The sequence below is a fragment of the Saccopteryx bilineata genome, chromosome 2 (genome assembly GCF_036850765.1).
Source record: "Saccopteryx bilineata isolate mSacBil1 chromosome 2, mSacBil1_pri_phased_curated, whole genome shotgun sequence".
In the NCBI taxonomy this organism is placed as follows: domain Eukaryota; kingdom Metazoa; phylum Chordata; class Mammalia; order Chiroptera; family Emballonuridae; genus Saccopteryx; species Saccopteryx bilineata.
This window is the reverse complement of record NC_089491.1, coordinates 204,195,609-204,202,576: the sequence shown is the minus strand read 5'-3', so window position 1 is coordinate 204,202,576 and position 6,968 is coordinate 204,195,609.

Sequence of the window (6,968 nt, the reverse complement as noted above, 5' to 3'; positions counted from 1 at the left end):
TTGTATTTTTTCTTTTCTAGTACACTATTTCTCTCATTCAACCATCATTTATAAACAAATTATTTTATTCTTGACTCAAATTTATTTGTGGCATTTTTCTGGGTTTTTGCTTCATTATTTGCTTTTATGTCAATCCCCCAAAGCCCAGGCCCTCTGTTCTATGTATTCTTGTTCCACTTAGCAAAATAGAATTTTGAATTTCACAGCATTTTTTTTAAAAAAAATTTATCCACTCTTTTTATTTACTTTATTTTCTTTTTTCTGTGACAGAGACAGAGAGAAGGACAAATAGGGACAGACAGACAGAAAGGGAGAGAGATGAGATTTTTATTCATTCTTATAAGTGTTATTAACAATACCACTCTCAAATGTCATTATAGATAAAGAAATAAAATATTATGATACAAAAGACAATGATGTAGCTCAGATAGATAAGAAAAAAATTATAGAAAAAAATTTCAATACCTTAGAAACCTTGGAGTTAAATGACAGAGAATTTACAACTGAATTTCTAAAAATACTCAGGGATATACAAGAGAGCATAAAAAGGCAATTTAGAGAGTTCAAAAAACAATTCAATAAACAGAAAGAAAACTTTATCAAGGAAATTAAAACTATGAAAATGAATCAAACAGAAGTAAAAAACTCAATTAATGAACTAAAAAAGGAGGTAGCAGGCTTAGCCAATAGAACAGGCCAGATAATGGAGAGAATTAGTGACATAGAAGACAGGCAGGCCCTAGCCGGTTGGCTCAGTGGTGGAGCGTCGGCCTGGTGTGCAGAAATCCCAGGTTTGGTTCCTGGCCAGGGCACACAGGAGAGGCGCCCATCTGCTTCTCCACCCCTCCCCTTCTCCTTCCTCTCTGTCTCTCTCTTCCCCTCCTGCAGCGAGGTTCCATCGGAGCAGGATGACCCAGGCACTGGGGATGGCTCTTTGGCCTCTTCCCCAGGTGCTGGACTGGCTCTGGTCACAGCAGAGAGACACCCAGAGGGGCAGAGCATCGCCACCTGGTGGGCGGAGCATCGCCCCCTGGTGGGTGTGCTGGGTGGATCCTGGTCAGGCACATGCGGGAGTCTGTCTGACTGTCTCTCCCCATTTCCAGCTTCAGAAAAATACAAAAAAAAAGGAAGACAGGCAACTGGAGGCACTACCGAGAGAAGAAGAGAGAGACTCATGAACTAAGAAAAATGAGATAGCCCTACAAGAATTATTTGACTCCATCAGAAAGAGCAACATAAGAATAATGGGTATAGCAAAAGGAGAAAAGAAAGAAAATGGAATAGCAAACATATTCAAACAAACAATAGACGAGAACTTCCCAAGCCTGTGGAAAGAATTAAAGCCTTGAATTCAAGAAGCAAACAGAACACCCAGTTATCTTAACCCTAACAAACCAACTCCAAGGTATATCATAATGAAATTGGCACAAATGAAGGACAAAGAAAAAATTATCAAGGCACCCAGGAAAAATAGGAATACAACATATAAAGAAAGGCCAATTAGATTATCAACAGATTTCTCAGCAGAAACTCTACAAGCTAGAAGAGAGTAGACCCCCATTTTTAAACTTCTGAAAGAGGGAAACTTCTACTCAAAAATACTACACCCGCCTGATGGAGCGATGGCACAGTGGATAGAGCATCGGACTGGGATGCAGAAGACCCAGGTTTGAGACCCCGAGGTCACCAGCTTAAGCAAGGGATCATCTGGTTGGAGCAAAATAAGCTCACCAGCTTGAGCCCAAGGTCGCTTACTCAAGCAAGGGGATACTCAGTCCGCTGAAGGCCCATGGTTAAGAAACATGAGAAGGCAATCAATGAACAAATAAGGTGTTGCAATGCGCAATGAAAAACTAATGATTGATGCTTCTCATTTCTCCATTCCTCTCTGTCTGTCCCTGTCTATCCCTCTTTCTGACACTCTCTGTCTCTGTGAAAAAATAAATAAATAAATAAATAAATAAATAAATAAATAAATAAAAATATTAAAAAGAATACTATACCCATCAAAGCTATACCTCAAATATGAAGGAGAGATAAAAACATTCACAGATACAGCAAAGATGAGGGAATTTATCACCAGAAAACCCCCACTTCAGGAAATACTAAAGGGGTTTTTCCAACTAGACACAAAGAACAAAACAAAACTACAAGTAAAAGCTCCATCAAGATCTCAATAAAAACAAGATTAATCTGTGACAAAGGAACAAAAAAGGAGAGAGGACAAAGATTAACAGTAACAAAGGAAGATGGAGTGCAAAGGCACTCATGAGATAATGTATTACAATGAACATGATATGTATGCTTTCCATTACTTAATGGTAACCGTCCTTGAAAAAACCAACACAGAAGTACATGGTTTGACAAAAGAAGTAACAGAGAAAAGAAGTATGGATTACAACCAAACAAAAACAAATGATGGAGAAATAGAAGAGAAGGACAAAACAAGGTACAAAGCTATCAGAAAGCAATATTTAAAATGGCATTATAAAACCCTCAAATGTCAATAATTACACTAAATGTAAATGGTTTGAAAACACCAGCAGAATGGATTAAAAAAAAATCTAATTGTATGCTGCCTACAAAAAAACACATCTAAGCTATAAGGATAAAAACAAATTCCAAGTGAAAGGCTGAAAAACAATACTCCAAGCAAACAACATCCAAAAAATGCAGGTGTAGCAATAGTCATATCTAACAATGTTGACTACAAGATAGCAAAGGTAATCAGAGACTAAAACTGTCATTTCATAATGATTAAGGGGACATTAAATCAAGAACACATAACACTTCTTAATATATATGCACAAACCAAGGATCACCAATATATGAAAGACAGCTACTGACTGACCTAAAAACAAAAACCGACAAAAATACATCATATTTGGAAACTTTAATACACCACTGAAAGCTCTAGATCATTCATCCAAACAGAAAATCAATAAAGAAATATTGCCCTTAAATGAAACACTAGAACAATTCAATATGATGGACATCTACAGGACATTTTATCCCAAAGTACCACAGCATACATTTTTCTCTAGTATACATGGAATATTCTTAAGAATTGATCATATGTTGGGCCACAAAAATAATGTCAACAAATTCAGAAAGATTGAAATTAAACCGAGCATATTTTCTAATCATAAAGCCTTGAAACTACAATTCAACTGCAAAAAAGAGGTAAGCAAACCCACAAAAATGTGGAAACTAAACAACACACTTTTAAAAAATGAGTGGGTCAAAGAAGAAATAAATGCAGATATCAAAGGATGCATACAAGCAAACAAAAATAATGACACAACATATCAGAATCTCTGGGATGGAGCAAAAGCAGTAATAAAAGGAAAGTTCATATCACTACAGGACTATATGAACAAAGAAGAGAGAGCCCAATTAAACCACTTAATTTCACATCTTAAGGAACTAGAAAAAGAAAAAAAAAGACAACCCAAAACCAGCAGAAAGAAGAAAATAATAGAAATCAGAGCAGAAATAAATGAAATAGATAACAAAAAAACTCTAAAAAAAATTAATAATACAAGGAGCTGGTGCTTTGAAAAGATCAACAAAATTGACAAACCCTTGGCAAAACTCACAAAGAAAAAAGAGAAATGACTTGTTTAAACAAAATCCAAAGTGAAAGAGGAGAAATATTCACAGATATCATAGATATACAAAAAAATATTGTAGAATACTATAAAAAACTATATGCCACCAAATTTAACAATATAGCAGAAATGAATAAATTTCTAGAACATTACAGTCTTTCTAAACTGAGTCATAAAAAAGCAGAAAGCCTAAACTGACTCATAAGCAGGGAGGAAATAGAAACAGCTATTAAAAACCTCCCCCAAAACAAAAGTCCAAAGCCAAATGGCATAGTAGTGAATTCTATCAAACATTCAAAGTAGACTTGGTTCTTATTCTACTCAAATTATTCCAAAAAATTGAAAAAGGAGCAATATTGCCCAACACATTTTATTAGGCCAACATAAATCATACCAAAACCTGGCAAGGACTACACACACACACACACACACACACACACACACACACACAAACCTACAAACCAATATCTCTAATGAATACAGATGCTAAAATACTAAAAAAAATACTAGCAAATTGAATACAACAACATATTAAAAAAATAATTCATCATTATCAAGTGGGATTCATCACAGAATCACAAGGATGGTTCAACATATGTAAACTGGTTAATGTAATATACCATATCAACAAAACAAAAAAGAAAATCCATACAATCTTATCAATAGGTTTAGAAAAGGCATTTGATAAAATATTGTACAATATCATTTTATGTTTAAAACACTCAACAAAATGGGGATAGAAGGAAAATATCTCAACATGATAAAGGCCATCTATGATAAACCATCAGCTAACATCATATTAAATGGCATAAAACTGAGAACTTTCCCCTAAAATTAGGAGCAAGCAAAATTGTCCACTCTCTCCACTCATATTCACTGTAGTGCTGGAAGTTCTACCAAAGCAATCAGCGAAGAGAAAGAAATAAAAGGCATTCATATTGGGAAAGAAGAAGTAAAGGTTTCACTTCTGGCAGATGATATAATCCTGTACATAGAAAACCCCAAGAACACCACAAAAAGACTAATAGAAACAATAAACCAATACAGTAAGGTCGCAGGATACAAAATTAATAGACAAAAGATTATTACCTTCCTATATGCCAACAATGAAACATCAGAGAACGAGCTCAAAACAATAATCCCCTTTATGGTTGAAATAAAAAAAATAAAATACCTAGGAATAAACATAACAAAGAATGTAAAGGATCTATATAATGAAAAGTACAAAGCATTGTTAAGGGAAATAAAAAAAGATATAATGAAATAGAAAAACATTTCTTGTTCTTGGATAGGAAGAATAAATATAGTCAAAATGACTATGTTACCCAAAGCGATATACAAATTTAATGCAGTTCCCATCAAAATCCCAATGTCTTTTTTTTTTTTTTAAAGGGACAAAAATTTATCAGGTTTATATGGAATTATAAAACCCCCTAATAGCCAGAACAATCCTAAGGAAAAAGAATGAAGCTGGGGGCATTAAAATACCTGACTTCAAATTATATTATAGAGCCATGATAATCAAAACAGCATGGTATTGGCAGAAGAATAGACACTCAGACCATTTGAACAGAATAGAAAGCCTAGAAATAAAACCACATGGATATGGTCAAATAATTTTTGATAAAAGGGCCAACAACACATAATGAAGAAAAGAAAGCCTCTTCAACAAATGGTGCTGGGAAAACTGGAAAGCCACATGCAAAAGAATGAAACTGGACTACAGTTTGTTCCCTTGTACTAAAATTAATTCAAAATAGATCAAAGATTAAAATATAAGACCTAAAACAATAAAGTACATAGAAGAAGACTAAAAAAACCCCCCACAACTCATGGAATTCATTACAATCAAACCAATGCTGCAAGGCATGTTAAGGGACCTGTTGTAAACAAAACAAAGTGGGAAAATGTAGTAAAAGAGGAATGTAGCTTTTAAGAATAAAATGGCAATAAAAACTACATATTAATAATAACCTTAAATGTAAGTGAATTAAATGATCCAATCAAAAGACATAGGGTAGTTGCATGGATAAGAAAACAGGACCTATACATATGCTGTCTACAAGAGACACACCTCAAAACAAAAGATACAAATAGACTGAAAGTAAAAGATTGGAATAAATATGTCATGAAAATGAAATGAAAAAAAGCTGGGGTAGCAATAATCATATCTGACAAAATATACTTTAAAACAAAGGCTATAGTAAGGGATAAAAAGGTCACTACATAATGATAAAGGGAGCAATCCAACAGGAAGATATAACTGTTATAAATATCTACACACCTAATACAGGAGCACCTAAATATATAAAGCAGACATTGATGTACATAAAGGGTGAGATCAACAACAATACTATAATAGTAGGGGATTTCAGTACCTCACTAACATCACTAGATACAGCCTCAAAAAAGAAAATTAACAAAGAAGCAGCAGACTTAAAGGACAAACTATCATAGATCAACTAAATTTTTAAAATTTTTTTATTTATTTACTCTTTTAGATTTTATTTATTCATTTTTATTAGAGAGGGGAGAGAGAGAGGAAAGAGTTAGAGAGAATAGGAGGAGGAGCAGGAAGCATCAACTCTCATATGTACCTTGACCAGGCAAGCCCAGAATTTTGAGCCAGTGACCTCAGCATTCCAGGTGGACATTTTATCCACTGCACCACCACAAGTGAGGCCTCAACTGGACTTAATAGATACCTTCAAAACTTTTTAACCTAAAGCAGCAGAATATACATTCTTTTCAATGGCTTATGGTACATTTTCCAAGATAGACAACATGTTACGGCACAAAAGGTGTTTCAGCAAACTTAAAAAGATTGAAATTGTATAAACTAACTTCTCTGATCACAACAACAAGAAATTAGAAATGAATCATAACAGAAAAACTGAAAAATACTCAAACACTTGGAAACTAAATAGCATAGTATTAACTAATGAATGGGTTAACAATGAGATCAAAGAAAAAATTAAATAAATTTTCTAGAAAGGAATGATAATAAACATACAACAACTCAACATTTATGGGACACAGCAAAAGCAGTCCTGACCGGGAAGTTTGTAGCATTACAGGAATACCATAAGAAGTTAGAAAACATTCAAATAAACAACTTAACCCTGTATCTCAAAGAACAAAAAAAAGAACAGCAAGTAAAGCCCAGAAGAAACAGAAGGAAGAAAATAATAAAGATCAGAGTGGAAATAAATGACATAGAGCCTAAACAAAAAGATACAGAAGATCAATGAAACCAGGAGCTGGTTCTTTGAAAAAGTAAACGAGATCAATGAACCTTTAACCAGACTCACCAAGAAAAAGAGAGAGATGACTCAAATAAATAAATTAGAAATGACA